The sequence below is a fragment of the Bubalus kerabau genome, chromosome 12, assembly GCF_029407905.1.
Source record: "Bubalus kerabau isolate K-KA32 ecotype Philippines breed swamp buffalo chromosome 12, PCC_UOA_SB_1v2, whole genome shotgun sequence".
In the NCBI taxonomy this organism is placed as follows: Eukaryota; Metazoa; Chordata; class Mammalia; order Artiodactyla; family Bovidae; genus Bubalus; species Bubalus kerabau.
In genome coordinates, this window is record NC_073635.1 from 74,722,694 (window position 1) to 74,738,564 (window position 15,871).

Sequence of the window (15,871 nt, forward strand, 5' to 3'; positions counted from 1 at the left end):
ATGCTGGAGAATGTCTATGAATGTGATCCTGAACTGTGCTCCTGATAGAGTTCAATCACAAGACAGGAGAAGCCAGCATTAGGATTAAACATGGTATTGGTATATAGTATTAGTATGAAAGGTACACAGAATATAAAGGTTAAGATCTGGATTGTGGTGCAAGTTTTTGTATTTAAGACTGACTTCCTAATTTTGAAGAAATAATCTCATACTTGCCCCTGACTTGGATAAACTCTCATCACTAATCTGTGTTTTTTTGTTGTTGTTGTTGTTTGCTTGTTTGTTTGTTTTTTTAACTTTCCTTCAAGTCCATATTCACTTCATGAGGAATAAAGGTTGTGAAGAGAAATATATTTTTCAGAAAATACTGTCCTCTGACTCTGTTTTCTTTTATGAATCAGGGATGGTTATGAGAATAATACAAATATGAAGGCCCTCTATAGTGTAATCATATAATCAAGTTATAATTAAGTACTGCTGCTGCTGCTGCTAAGTCGCTTCAGTTGTGTCTGACTCTGTGCGACCCAATAGACGGCAGCTCACCAGGCTCCGCCATCCCTGGGATTCTCCAGGCAAGAACACTGGAGTGGGTTGCCATTTCCTTCTCCGATGCATGAAAGTAAAAAGTGAAAGTGAAGTCGCTCAGTCGTGTCTGACTCCTAGCGACCCCATGGACTGCAGCCTACCAGGCTCCTCCATCCATGGGATTTTCCAGGCAAGAGTTACTTGAGTGGGTTGCCATTGCCTTCTCCATAATTAAGTACTAGGATGGGAAAAAAGGACAGTAGAGGCAATAGGCAATATTAACTAGGAATTACAATGCTCTATACAGTCAGCAAAAACAAAACTGGGAGGTGAGTGGGGCTCAGACCATGAACTTCTTATTGCAAAATTAAGACTTTAATTGAAGAACATAGGGAAACTCACTAGACCATCCAAGTGAAAGTGAAAGTGAAGTCGCTCAGTCGTGTCCGACTCTTGCAGCCCCATGGACTATAGCCTACCAGGCTCCTCTGTCCATGGGATTTTCCAAGCAAGAATACTGGAGTGGGTTGCCATTTCCTTCTCCAAGACCATTCAGGTATGACCTAAATAAAATCTCTTATGATTACACAGTTGAAGTGACAAATACATTCAAGGGATTAGAGCTGATAGAGTGCCTGAAGAACTATAGACAGAGGTTCGTGACATTGTACAGGAGGCAGTGAGCAAGACCATCCCCAAGAAAAGGAAATGCAAAAAGACAAAATGGTTGTCTGAGGAGGCCTTACAAATAGCTGAGAAAACAAGAGAAGGGAAAGGAGAAAATGAAAGATATACCCATTTGAATGCAGAGTTACAAAGAATAGCAAGGAGAGATAAGAAAGCCTTCCTCAGTGATCAATGCAAAAAATGGAGGAAAACAGTAGAATGGGAAAGACTAGAGATCTCTTAAAGAAAATCAGAGATACCAAGGGTACATTTCATGCCAAGATGGGCTCAGTAAAGGACAAAAATGGTATGGACCTAACAGAAGCAGAAAATATTAAGAAGAGGTTGCAAGAATACACAGAAGAACTATACAAAAAAGATCTTCATGACCCAGATAATCACGATGGTGTGATCACTCACCTTAGAGCCAGACATCCTGGAGTGTGAAGTCAAGTGGGCCTTAGGAAGCATCACTACAAACAAAGCTAGTGGAGAGATGGGATTCCAGCTGAGCTATTTCAAATCCTAAAAGAGGATGATATGAAAATGCTACACTCAATATGCCAGCAAATTTGGAAAACTCAGCAGTGGCCACAGGACTGGAAAAGGTCAGTTTTCATTCCAATCCCAAAGGAAGGCAATGCCAAAGAATGTTCAAACTACTGCACAATAGCACTTATCTCACATGCCTGCAAAGAAATGCTCAAAATTCTCCAAGAGAGGCTTCAACAATACATGAACCATGAACTCCCAGAGGTTCAAGCTGGATTGAGAACAGGCAGAGGAACCAGAGATCAAATTTTCAACATCCACTGGATCATTGAAAAAGCAAGAGAGTTCCAGAAAAACATCTACTTCTGCTTTATTGACTGTGCCAAAGCCTATGACCATGCGGATCACAACAAACCATCGAAAATTCTTAAAGAGATGGGGATACCAGACCACCTGTCCTGCCTTCTGAGAAATCCGTGTGCAGGTCAAGAAGCAACAAAACCAGACATGGAACTGCCGGGGTCCAGCCCCAGCAGGATCCAGGGGTACCCTCAGGATGACGGCTTAGGCGATAAGGATAACAAAGCAGAGAGCAGGGCTTATCTTCCTTGATAAACACAGAAAGCCAATAAAGCTCCTGTGTTCCAAGAAGTCATCCTGAAAGAAGAACAGAGAGAGAAAAGGAGGGAAAAGGAAAAAAAGAATGACACAGGGAGACCAAGCTTCGGTGAACGAGGCCCATAACTTTATTTTCAAAGGAATTTTTATACCTTGACTTGTACATAGAGGGAAATGAAAGATGCAAAGTCATACAGAGGTCAGCTCAAACATTACATCTGTTTTGTCTTTATCAAAACCAGGATTTTTTCTACATACCTTTCCCATAAACAATGTTGTGTACATTATCTTCTGGCCTTGGAGGCCTGTGGACATTTTATGACCCCTTTTTTTTTTTTTTTTTAATGATGACCCTTTTTTGATAAAGGCTGATCAGCCAGAAAACTTGTTTTCCCTTAAAGTGTTTCTTCTTTATTTTTCCCAGTCTCAGAAAGTACTAAACAGTTACACTTTCATGGAGCAAAAGTGCAGTGGGTCACAACAAAGAAAGAACCAATTAGCTCAAAGGTCTGATGTTAATTCCAAGGCTACTACTTGTTTTTCTTACATTCCAACTATGTTAACCAATGCACTCCCAGGTGTACAATGGATAAGGGATATGGGAACTTGGCAGCAAGCATTGGCTTAGCAATGAAATCCTACACCAGCACTACTCTAATAGTTTTTAACTCTTTGAAAGGCTCTATATTTTTAGAATGTTTTAGGCTTCCCGTGTATCTCATGGTTGGGAGGCTGTGAACAGTCACATGCGTAGCTGCAAGAGTCTAGATAAGCGTGTCAGGCAAGCTAGAAAGCCATCAGAGGCGTTTGAATTGAAATACTCCTACCATGCCTAAGAGACTTATTAACTAAAGCCCTAAGTTGATTTTTTCCAGAGAAAGGTGGTCAGGGATAGCCCCCTGTTAATGTCAGAAGAGTTGGTGAAAGGCACAAAATAGACAGACAGATTCTGGTTTTGGGGTAGATGCTCGAACAGATTCAGGGGTTCCCTCGAGGTCTGATCTGCCTTTGCCTGTCAGGTCTCTTCCACATGACCTTTGTCATGGGTGGGATCTCCTGTGGTGGCTCCTGGCATGGAACCACAGACTGGTTCCAAATTGGGACAGGAGTACGTCAAGGCTGTATATGGTCACCTTGCTTATTTAACTTTTATGCAGACTATATCATGCAGAATACCAGGCTGGATGAAGCACAAGCTGGAATTAAGATTGTCCGGAGAAATATCAATAACCTCAGATATGCAGATGACACCACCCTATGGCAGAAAGTAAAGAACTAAAGAGCCTTTTGATGAAACTGAAAGATGAGAGTGGAAAAGCTAGCTTAAAACTCAACATTCAAAAAACAAAGATCATAGCATCTTGTCCCATCACTTCATGGCAAATAGATGGGGAAACAATGGAAACAGTGACAGACCTTATTTTCTTGGCCTCCAAAATCACCGCAGATGGTGACTGCAGCCATGAAATTAAAAGACACTTGCTCCTTTGAAGAAAAGCTATGACAAACCTAGACATGATACTAAAAAGCAGAGATATTACTCTGCCGACAAAGGTCCATCTAGTCAGAGCTATGGTTTTTCCAGTAGTTATGTATGGATGTGAGAGATGGACAACAAAGACATCTGAGCACTGAAGAATTGATGCTTTTGAACTGTGGTGTTGGAGAAGACTCCAACCAGTCCATCCTAAAGGAAATCAGTCCTGAATATTCATTGGAAGGACTGATGCTAAAGCTGAAACTCCAATACTTTGGCCACTTGATGTGAAGAACCGACTCACTGGAAAAGACCCTGATGCTGGGAAAGAATGAAGGTGGGAGGAGAAGTGGACGACAGAGGATGGGATGGTTGGATTGCATTACTGAGGCAATGGATTTCAGTTTGAGTAGGCTCCAGGATTTGGTGATGGATGGGGAAGCCTGGCATGCTGCAGTTCATGGGGTTGCAAAGACTGAGCAACTGAACTGAACTGAACTGAACTGAACAGAGGAATTACATTTGGGCCAAGTTCTAAGATAGCGTTTGATAGGATTTGTATCCCAATTAACAGTTACTCTCTTTCCATGGAACAATGTGTCCTAAAATTCTAGAGTAACTTTAGTAATTGAGAATCTGTGCAGAGAGATTTCAAGCTGGAAAACAAACAGAAAAATAGTTTAACAATACTTTCATCTTTATATCACAATTTCACCATTAAATATGTCCTGTGGTTTCAAGACCAGTGGATCATCCTATTTTTCTTTATATTTGATTATTAACCATACTCCTCATTTCTCTTCCAGAATTTAACTGTAGAAAGACTCACAAACTTAAATGAAATCAGAGGTCCACTGCTTATCAAGTAGGGGAAAGTGAAGCAATTGTCCCAATGTAGGAAAATAAAATCCTCACAGTTGCTGAAAAGCAGAGTGGGTATATAAAGACTCAATTTTGATTTCCTTCAGATACCAGAAATACTGGCAAGAAACTGTCAGGCCTCCAAATCTACTTGCTCACAATCAAAGCTCATCTATATATTATAGATTTCAGAGTTATCTCTGGAAGAGTGACACTAAATAACAAACACGAATTCAAACAACAACATGGACATGGACAGTCACCTGGCTTTGTACTTAAAATATTTTGTTAAAGAAACAAACCACACTTCTCTGAAATGAAGAGATAAATCAGACATTTAATACACATTTGTTAAGTGCTTCAACAAACCATGGAAAATTCTTAAAGAGATGGTAGTACAGGACCACCTTACCTGTCTCCTGAGAAACCTATATGCAAGACAAGAAGCAACAGTTAGAACCTTACGTAGAACAACTGACTGGTTCAGTATTAGGAAAGGAGTACAACCAGGCTGTATATTGTCACTCTTCTTATTTACCTTATACACAGAGTACATTGTGCAAAATGTTGGGCTAGTTGAATCATAAGCTAGAATCAAGATTTCCGGCAAAAATATCAATAACCTTAATACCCAGATGATACCACTCTAATGGCAGAAAGTTAAGAGAAACTAATAAGCCTCTTGATGAGGGTGAAAGAGGAGAGTGAAAAAAGTTAGCTTAAATCTCAACATTCAGAAAACTAAGATCATGGCATCTGGTCCTATCACTTCATGGCAAGTAGAAAGGTAAAAAAATTGAAGCAGACACTATGGATGGTGACTGAAGCCATGAAATTCAAAGACACTTGCTTCTTGGAAGGAAGGCTATGACAAATCTAGATAGCACATTAAAAAAGAGAGAGACATCACTTTACCAACAAAGCTATGATTTTTCCAGTAGTCATGTATGGATGTGAGAGTTGGAACATAAAGATGGCTGAGTACCAAAGAATTGATGCTTTCTAATTGTTGTGCTGGAGAAGACTCTTGAAAGTCCCTTGGACAACAAGGAGATCAAACCAGTCAATTCTAGAGGAAATCAACCCTGAATATTCATTGGAAGAACTGTTGCTAAAGCTGAAGCTTCACTACACTACTCTGGCCACCTGATATGAAAAGACAACTCATTGGAAAAGCCCTGATTCTGGGAAAGACTGAAGGCAAAAGGAGAAGGGGATGACAGAGGATAAGAAGTAGATGGCATCACCAACTCAATGGACATAAATCTGAGCAAACTCTGGGAGACATGGAGGACAGTAGAGCCTAGCGTGCTGCAGTCTATGGGGTCGCAAAGAGTTGGACAAAAGTTAGTGACTAAATAACAACTTTTTAAAATCTGAAGACTGAGCTAGGTCCAATGAGAAATTAGAAGTCTGTCTATGGTTTAGAAGCCTATATATAATTTCTGCCATCAGTAGAATCAATTTGCAAAAGTAGGATGATTACACAAAATAATTTGTATCAAAATATACAAATCAACAGCAACTTAACAGTAAACATTGCTTGTGTATAAGGGTGAGGAAATTCAAAGAAGTGGGCCAAATGGAAACAGGAGAAAAAATAATAGAAAATCCTCTAGAAACAAACCTATCCATATAAAAACTGAGCAAAAGCTTGAGTCTCTTACCTGCATTCATGCTGCAGCTTTAAAAGGACATGATTTCTATAAATAACTATAATTTATCTTTACAAACACTTTCTGATGAAACTTCATAGCATTTTATTGGTATGAGGTCATTCAGTTTATAATGCAAAACTACTATTGTCTCCATTTACTAGATATTCCCTAAGATCCAAGGAATAAAATGAACATTGCAGGGTAATTAAGGTAACTAATTCACTAGCTCATGTAGTAGAACTCGAAACCATAATTATAACTTCTAGTTTAGTGCTCTATTAAGGAAAATATAATGTACCTAGCTACTTTGTGTTCTACTGTGGATGTGCTCACTCAGTCATGTTCGACTCTTTGAGACCCTATGGAATATGACCCACCAGACTCCCCTATCATGAGATTCCCCAGGTAAGAATACTGGAGTGGGTTGCCGTTTCCTAGTCCATGGGATCTTCCTGAGCCAAGGACTGAATCTGCATCTCCTGCATTGGCAGGTAGATTCTTTACCACTGGGCCACCTAGGAAGCCCCCTGTGTTCTAGGGAAAATGCTAAAAAGAAAGAATAAGGCATTTTCTTATTGGTTTTCATCACCATTAACATACATATTTTAATTTACACATATGCCCATGTCATCAATGTTTTCCTAAGAAGTAAACAAAGTCAGTTAAACAAATAAGCTCCCCTTAATTACATGCAATACTGTAAATGTACACACATATATACTGATGCTAACAAGTTAATTACATTTAATAAATTACCTCTTCTAAGGCATTCCACAACTCCTCATTTGTATGCTCATCAAAGGGATCCAGATTTTTCCTCATGGTCCCAGTGAATAAAACAGCTTCCTAAAAGCCCCAAAACAGTGAATGTTATCACATTAACATCTTTTCATTTTGTTTGAAGGCTACAGAATTAAAATACAAAAAAGAAAAATTCACTATAATCATTATTAAGGTTTCAAATGCTTTTTTACAAAACAGTGTCTTTAATCTCCCATTGTGCAAAGTGTGCTCCAAAATATCTTCTAGACGTTTGACCAAAAATGAAAGAAAGTGTCACATTGTCTTAAGAATAAATTTAAAAAAAAGAGAAAGATTTGACTTTTTAAAGAATGCCTTCCTGGTAATATTTGCTCAAACAAAAAATGAGGATATAATTATTTGAGGAATTTTACATCAAGAGAACTGGATAAATTGTCAATCCTAATGTAATACTGGAAAATATCAACACAATGATTAATTAAGGTTTATATCTCAAAGCAAGATTAAATTTTTTCACATTGGCACTGAAGAATGAACTGGGATATTTTCTGCATTGGTAAAACAGACTTCTGAGATGGGGACTCTCTCCACAGGTGTGAATGGAAATCCCCACACATGCAAAGAGAACGTCAGATCCTGGGGTCCGCGGTTCCTCTGTCCATGGAGAGATCTCCTCTGATTCTGCACCAGCTGGTCCCCACGTTCTCTCACCTGTGGGTCAGGATGACCTGCCTCACAGATCATTATTAACTGCAAGGTCAGGATAACCTGAAACCCACTGTGGTCTCTGTCACAATTAAAATTATTTTTAATTTAAATAGACCACCCCCAACCCCCACCATTCATCTGCTTTGGGAGGAGCCACATAATAAATTACTCTGGAAATATATATCTTTCTCAGTTTCAGGAGAGAATCTTGTACATAAGCTCATGTTGGCCATTTAAATTTCTTCTGGAAGGCAGGTCACAAAGGATCGAATCCAGGTCTCCTGCATTGCAGGCAAACTCTTTACAGTCTGATGTTGAGATCATTAGTAATACTTGTATAACTAAGTATTACTCCCTTTTGTTAGGGACCATAATAAGCACTAAAGCAAAAGAAATGGGAGATACAGTGTCTGTCCTCAAGGAGAGGAAGAAAATAGTGGAGGATGTGGAGAGGGCTAAGGAAAATGCCAGAGGTTTTTGTCAGGGACCTGGAAAATAAGAGTTGGGGTATAGGATGGTGGTCAGGAAAAACCTGGTGGGAGGGGAGCCAGAAATCAAAGGATAAACAAGGCGATATTCATTCTTCTAGTTCTTGGTAGAAAACATTAGATATCTGTATTATGTTTTTTCCCCCAAACTCCCACTGTGTTTTTATTTTTGCTTTACTCTTTACATTTATGTAAATAATTTTTATTTTATAAGCAATTAACATAGAAAATTCACCAAGAACCACAAAAACAGAAATTAAAGAACACAGTTGGTCCAGAATGCGTTACTCTTTTTACTTAAGTAGAAATAAAACCTAAAGTTTAGTGTCTAGATCCTTAAGAATAATAATAATTCTTATTGACTGAAGGTTCCAAGAAACAGCCATGAGCATATACATTTTTTCATCCAGTTACACCTTTACAACAAATCTGAGTCAGTAACTCCTAGACCTGGTAGAAGGTTGAGGACACTAAAGCATGGAAGCTGAGTGGCCTCATTGAGGCCCCACAGTCATATAAGGCAAAGCAGGAAAAAAAATGTGAGTCATGTTAACACTAGGTCTACACTCTTAAACCTTCTAGCCCTGGCTGCCTCTTGAATGATTTCCTGGAACTCTTTACACTCGGCTCAGTCTCTCCAGATTATCCCTATCAACCCACATTGTGACTTGGAGACAAATGCATAAAAAGTAGAATAATTAAGGTTCTGTGTTTACAACGCTCAGTGATCATTATCTATACAGATACAAACTTAGCACTGTTTTGTAATCACACTTTATAGAGTGTGTATACAGAGCATACTCAAAAGTAGGGTGGAAACCAGTGGAACAGAACCAAAACCTGGTGATGTCAATGGATGTTTAGTCTTTACTTACATGTGCTTCCAAACATTACTAGGAGAGCCAAGAATCATCTAATGTTATCTCTTTATTTATAGAGTTTTTTTGTCAATGTACACAAGCAATCTTTTATTATTGGTGGTGATGGTTTAGTCTTAAATCATGTACAACTCTTGGGACCCCATGGACTGTGGGCCTTTAATTATTCAGTTCAGTTCAGTCCTATCCAGCTCTTTGCGACCCCATGATTGCAGCAAGCCAGGCCTCCCTGTCCATCACCAATTCCCAGAGTTCACTCAAACTCTTGTCCATCGAATTGGTGATGCCATCCAGCCATCTCATACTCCGTCATCACCTTCTCCTCCTGCCCCCAATCCCTCCCAGCATCAGAGCCTTTTCCAATGAGTCATCTCTTCGCATGAGGTGGCCAAAGTATTAGAGTTTCAGCTTTAGCATCTGTCCTTCAAAAGAACACCCAGGACTGATCTCCTTTAGAATGGATTGGTTGGGTCTCCTTGCAGTCCAAGGGACTCTCAAGAGTCTTCTCCAATACCACAGTTCAAAAGCATCAATTCTTCAGCACTCAGCTTTCTTCACAGTCCAACTTTCACATCCATACATGACCACTGGAAAAAAAATAGCCTTGACTAGATGGACCTTTGATGGCAAAGTAATGTCTCTGCTTTTCAATATGCTACCTAGGTTGGTCAAAACTTTCCTTTCAAGGAGTAAGTGTCTTTTAATTACATGGCTGCAGTCACCATCTGCAGTGATTTTGGAGCCCCCAAAAATAAAGTCTGACACTGTTTCCACCATTTCCCCATCTATTTGCCATCAAGTGATGGGACCAGATGCCATGATCTTCGTTTTCTGAATGTTGAGCTTTAAGCCAACTTTTTCACTCTCCTCTTTCACTTCCATCAAGAGGCTTTTTAATTCCTCTTCACTTTCTGCCATAAGGGTAGTGTCATCTGCATATCTGAGGTTATTGATATTTCTCCCAGCAATCTTGATTCCAGCTTCTGCTTCTTCCAGCCCAGCGTTTCTCATGATGTACTCTGCATAGAAGTTAAATAAGTAGGGTGACAATATACAGCCTTGATGTACTCCGTTTCCTATTTGGAACCAGTCTGTTGTTCCATGTCCAGTTCTAACTGTTGCTTCCTGACCTTCATGTAGGTTTCTCAAGAGGCACGTCAGGTGGTCTGGTATTCCCACCTCTTTCAGAATTCTTCACAGTTTATTGTGATACGCACGGTCAAAGGCTTTGGCATAGTCAATAAAGCAGAAATAGATGTTTTTCTGGAACTCTCTTGCTTTTTCTATGATCCAGTGGATGTTGGCAATTTGATCTCTGGTTCCTCTGCCTTTTCTAAAACCAGCTTGAACATTAGGAAGTTTACGGTTCACGTATTGCTGAAGCCTGGCTTGGAGAATTTTGAGCATTACTTTACTTGCATGTGAGATGAGTGCAATTATGCGGTAGTTTGAGCATTCTTTGGCATTGTCTTTCTTTGGGATTGGAATGAAAACTGACCTTTTCCAGTCCTGTGGCCACTGCTGAGTTTTCCAGATTTGCTGGCATATTGAGTGCAGCACTTTCACAGCATCATCTTTTAGGATTTGAAATAGCTCAATTGGAATTCCATCACCTGCACTAGCTTTGTTTGTCATGATGCTTTCTAAGGCCCACTTGACTTCACATTCCAGGATATCTGGCTCTAGGTGAGTGATCACACCATCATGATTATCTGGGTCATGAAGATCTTTTTTGTACAGTTCTTCTGTGTATTCTTGCCACCACTTCTTAATATCTTCCATACCATTTCTGTCCTTTATTGAGCCCATCTTTTCATGAAATGTTCCTTTGGTATCTCTGATTTTCTTGAAGAGATCTCTAGTCTTTCCCATTCTGTTGTTTTTCTCTATTTCTTTGCATTGATCGCTGAGGAAGGCTTTCTTATCTCTTCTTGCTATTCTTTGGAACTCTGCATTCAGATGCTTAGATTTTTCCTTTTCTCCTTTGCTTTTCACTTCTCTTCTCTTCACAGCTACTTGTAAGCCTCCCCAGACAGCCATTTTGCTTTTTTGCATTTCTTTTCTATGGGGATGGCTTTGATCCCTGTCTCCTGTACAATGTCACGAACATTTGTCCATAGTTCATCAGGCACTCTATCAGATCTAGTCCCTTAAATGTATTTCTCACTTCCTCTGTATAATCATAAGGAATTTGATTTAGGTCATACCTGAATGGTCTAGTGGTTTTTCCCTACTTTCTTCAATTTAAGTCTGAATTTGGCAATAAAGAGCTCATGATCTGAGCCACAGTCAGATCCCAGTCTTGTTTTTGCTGACTGTATAGAGCCTCTCCATCTTTGGCTGCAAAGGCTATAATCAGTCTGATTTTGGTGTTGACCATCTGGTGATGTCCATGTATAGAGTCTTCTCTTGTGTTGTTGGAAGAGGGTGTTTGCTATGACCAGTGCGTTCTCTTGGTGAAACTCTATTAGCCTTTGCCCTGCTTCATTCCATAATTCAAAGCTAAATTTGTCTGTTACCCCAGGTGTTTCTTGACTTCCTACTTTTGCATTCCAGTCACCTATAATGAAAAGGACATCCTTTTTTGGGTGTTAGTTCTAAAAGGTCTTGTAGGTCTTCATAGAACCGTTCAACTTCAGCTTCTTCAGCATTCCTGGTTGGGGCATAGACTTGGATTACTGTGATATTGAATGGTTTGCCTTGGAAACGAACAGAGATCATTCTGTCGTTTTTGAGATTGCATCCAAGTACTGCATTTCGGACTCTTTTGTTGACCATGATGGCTACTCCATTTCTTATAAGGGATTCCTGCCCGCAGTAGTAGATATAATGGTCCTCTGAGTTAACAATCTTTAAGTATTAAGAAGCATTAAAAATAACACAAGGCAGATTTCTAGATCCTTTTATCCAAGGATCTGAAAGAACTTTACAGACACATCCATTTATTTCTGCTAACTAGTCTGATTGGGTTATTCCTGAGATGGGTATAATCAAAACCTAAAAACTGAGGTGCACAGTGATGGGATTCCCGTCCTGTGCTTTTCCTCACTATTCTGTACTGCCTCTCTGGTTAAAATCATTTAAGGGTTAAATTTTAAAAGTTTCCTCAAATAGTCTATTAAATTCTAAAAGTTTCCCTGAAGAGTCTATATACCTTGTAATTCTCAAAGCCTCACCGTTTCACAGAAAGCACCCCAGGGAGATAACCATCTTTATTTCCCACAATAAAATTTCATCTTTAAGACACTTAAAATTCATGTTTCTTTATAGGAACCTCTTCAACGCTAAACCAACTATTTATCATTTTGATCTCAGTATTACGTGGTTATCAGCAGATAAAACTGTGACACCTAGGAAGTCTGGGTCCAGAATCTATCTGGGTAAGTTATTAAATCACATGTATACAAAACAAAAGAACAAACAAACCCTGGTATCTATTGAAAACATCAGATGCTAAAAATATACTCTCTTGGAAGGGAAAGGATCAAACCTTTCATGCATTTTGAAAAAATCAAATTAAAAGCAAGTTAGCGAAGGTGCCTTATAAAAAGAACATGTGACAATGCTCTGACATGCATACCTGAGGTACAACTGACATTTTCTTCCTTAAATGGTGAAGTCCAATACTGGTTGTTGAGATATTATCAATCCAAATGCCGCCTTTGGGTTCTGACAATCTAAAAAGCGCAGCAATGAGGGAACTTTTTCCAGCTCCTGTTCTTCCCACAATGCCCGTCTGTAAAGAGATTCAGGAGGTTTAAGAATTAATATAAAACATAACTGGGAGAAACCTTGGTTGTTGAAGATGAACTTTAAAGTTTTACATAAAGAGTAGTCTATTAGTATTTCAACCATGGCACTGTAGATGTTGTGGCACAGAGTATTCATTGTTGAGGGGTTGGGAGCCTGTCCTATATATCATAGTTTTAGCAATAACCTCGGATTCTACCCACTAGATACCAGAAGCACCCGCAACACTGTGAGATCCAAAAATATCAGATATTGACAAAGTTCCTCTGTTGAAACCCCATGTCCCCAGAAAGAGTTAAAAAACCAGAATCTATTAATATCTACTGGCAATAAAAAGACAGCAGTCTCCTAAGAGATCCATAAGAAGTCTGTTTGTAAATTTACTGTCTGTGCATTCTGACCTTGAGAATAATGTTGTAATTTTACAGAGATGTCAACAAGTCAAGTCAGAAGTGTTATACATGAACAAGCAATTATTTTTTCAAGGATTTATTATTTAAGGGGAATTATTCTTTTTAGAGAAATTAAATCACTTCCTGATGCTAAATATCTTAATTATGTTCTATTTAGATAGGAAACATCTTAAAATTGTAAAATTCAGGTCTCAGCATTGCAAAAGACAGTAGCTAATATGCAAAATACACATGATGAGTCAACAACAACACAAACAACATTTGCTATTTATATGGGACCTTTCATCTAAGCTATTCAAAAGATAGTTTACTAACCAGTTAACAGTTATAATTGCACCTTGGGAAAGATACATGTCAAATGTCAGTCTAGTTATTAAAACCAAACTAGAGAGAAATTAAGTACATTAACAGTAAGATCAAAGAATCAGTATAATGCAAATAAAATGCTGGTCAGGAATGAAACTGTACTATAAAAACTAACTTTTAGCTGTGTGCATTTAAACACGTATGTAGAAACTAGCATTTTCCCCCCAACCAATGAGATTATCCAACTGCAAATTCTCTGATGGGCGCTTCCCCAATTTCATCTCTATTTAGGACTATGGAGCTGATGAGGGGTATGAGACATAATTTCAATCATTTATAAATTAATTCAGTCAATAATTTTTTTAAAAGTCACAGCTTTAAGCAGAGAAGAACTAAACCTTTCTGAGCACTGATTATATGCTATGAACTTTACATACTTTCTCATTTGAATATTTCCAAGTTTCCAAAGCTTAATCTGTAAAATCAATAATTGTAGTTCAGACAAGAGTTTATAGAGATTACATGTAAGAAAAGTAGCTTATTTGATATATCTTTGCAGCCACCTTCTACTTTATGATAAGTTCTAATTTATATAATACAGGTGGGCCATTTTCTGCATGTAGGCAGGCTCTAGTACATGTATACACAGCTCATGTGTTTGTGTACAGGCTGACCTGGGAAATATTGCAGGTTCAGTTCTAGATGACTGCAATTAACTAAGTATCACAATAAAGCAACTCACATGACATTTTTGGTTTCCCCATGCATATAAAAATCATGCTTATGCAATGTTATAACCTGTTATATGTGCAACTGCATTATGTCTTAAAAGAGCAGTGTACATATCTTAATTTTAAAATACTTTATTTCTAAAAAATGCTAACCATTACCTGAGCTTTCAAAAAAAATTGTAGTAGTAACACCAAAGATCACTGATCACAAGTCATAACAAATATAATAATTATGAAAAAGTTTGAAATATTGAATTACCAAAATGCAACAAAGAGACATAAAATGAGCAAATGCTGTAGGAAAAATGGTGCTGATGGATGTGCTTGACTCAGGGTTGCCACAAATGTTCAATTTGCAAAAAAAAAAAAAAAAGCACTATCTGTGAAGCACAGTAAAACCAGGTATGCCTGTATTTCTGGGTGTTCTCATGTGTATATCAAAACACATCAGAACACAGACAAGGACTGTGTCTGTAAAAATGTCTGTGAGCTCCAAACTCCAGTGAGGAGAGTAAGAAAGAAGCAACTCAAAGAATACCCAGCTTTAGCTGTTTCTACCATTCAGTCAGCTAAACTATAGTCTGGAAGTTTTTCCCAGGTCACCAAAGGCTTTTACTAATTGCTTATGGAAAGTATTACCAATATCAGTAGTTTTACATTACTAATACCAAAGACACTTGAAGATAGTCTTATTTTAGCTGCTTTGCAGCTGCCCCTTTGTTTTTTCCAAATAGGCCAAGGCTGGTTTCTGACAAATGCACCAACTTATCAAGACATTTGTAGCTGGGTCTCTTTTCATACATCAAACTCAATATCCAATGCCCCACACAAACAGCCCCTTCCTCTGACTCCCCTACTTTACTCTCATTACTTCATTCCTGGGCTCGAGGGCCTACCTTACTTCTGGATTTTCCTGAGTCCAGCATAGTGCCAAGTCCTGAAGTTTCTACTTCTGCAATGTGTCATGGCTCACTTTCTCATTTTAAGGCCCAAAGTCATCACCTTAGTGACAGACTATATCAAGTTTTAAAAAACAAAGCAAATCTTTTTCTTAATCATAATCAGTGCAAATGAATCTGAAAAGTGAATACATGCTAGTCATCACCATAGACTCTATTAAAATCATCCCTAAGATGTTGATGTATCTTTTTTCTGGCTTTGAATATGTGTGTGTTGCTCATTTAAACAAAATGTTATTAATATGAACATACTATTACAACCTGTTTTCAATAGGTATTTCATAAAAAATAATTATTTTAATGGCCATATAATATTATAGTATTTATGATCATTTATTTATCAAACCCCCTCTTGGTGGACATTTAGGCTGTCTCTAATATTTTGCTATTATAAATAACTGTGTGTTAAATATCCTTGAAGTGAAATCTTTAAAAGAAATCTTCATTATTCCCTTAAGATACATTCTTAGATGTGAAATTGCTGAGAAATAAGTATGGACTTTTTTAAAGCATATTCTTCAGTACTTCAAATTACCCTCCAGAAGTACTATGCCAATTTCTGTTCCCACTCATTTCCCA

General features: G+C 38.3%; 1 protein-coding gene across 2 annotated transcripts in view; it reads right to left on the minus strand.

The window, feature by feature from the left end:
* The window catches only part of LOC129624667 (ATP-binding cassette sub-family C member 4-like), a 171,484-nt gene that overhangs the window by 15,864 nt on the left and 139,749 nt on the right, over window positions 1-15,871 (minus strand). For both annotated transcript variants that reach the window (XM_055542828.1, XM_055542827.1), the window contains 2 exons: window positions 12,714-12,869; window positions 7,054-7,143 (listed from right to left, as the gene is read on the minus strand). The gene's annotated coding sequence lies outside the window, so the exon portion shown is untranslated. The remainder of the gene's footprint in view (window positions 1-7,053; window positions 7,144-12,713; window positions 12,870-15,871) is intronic.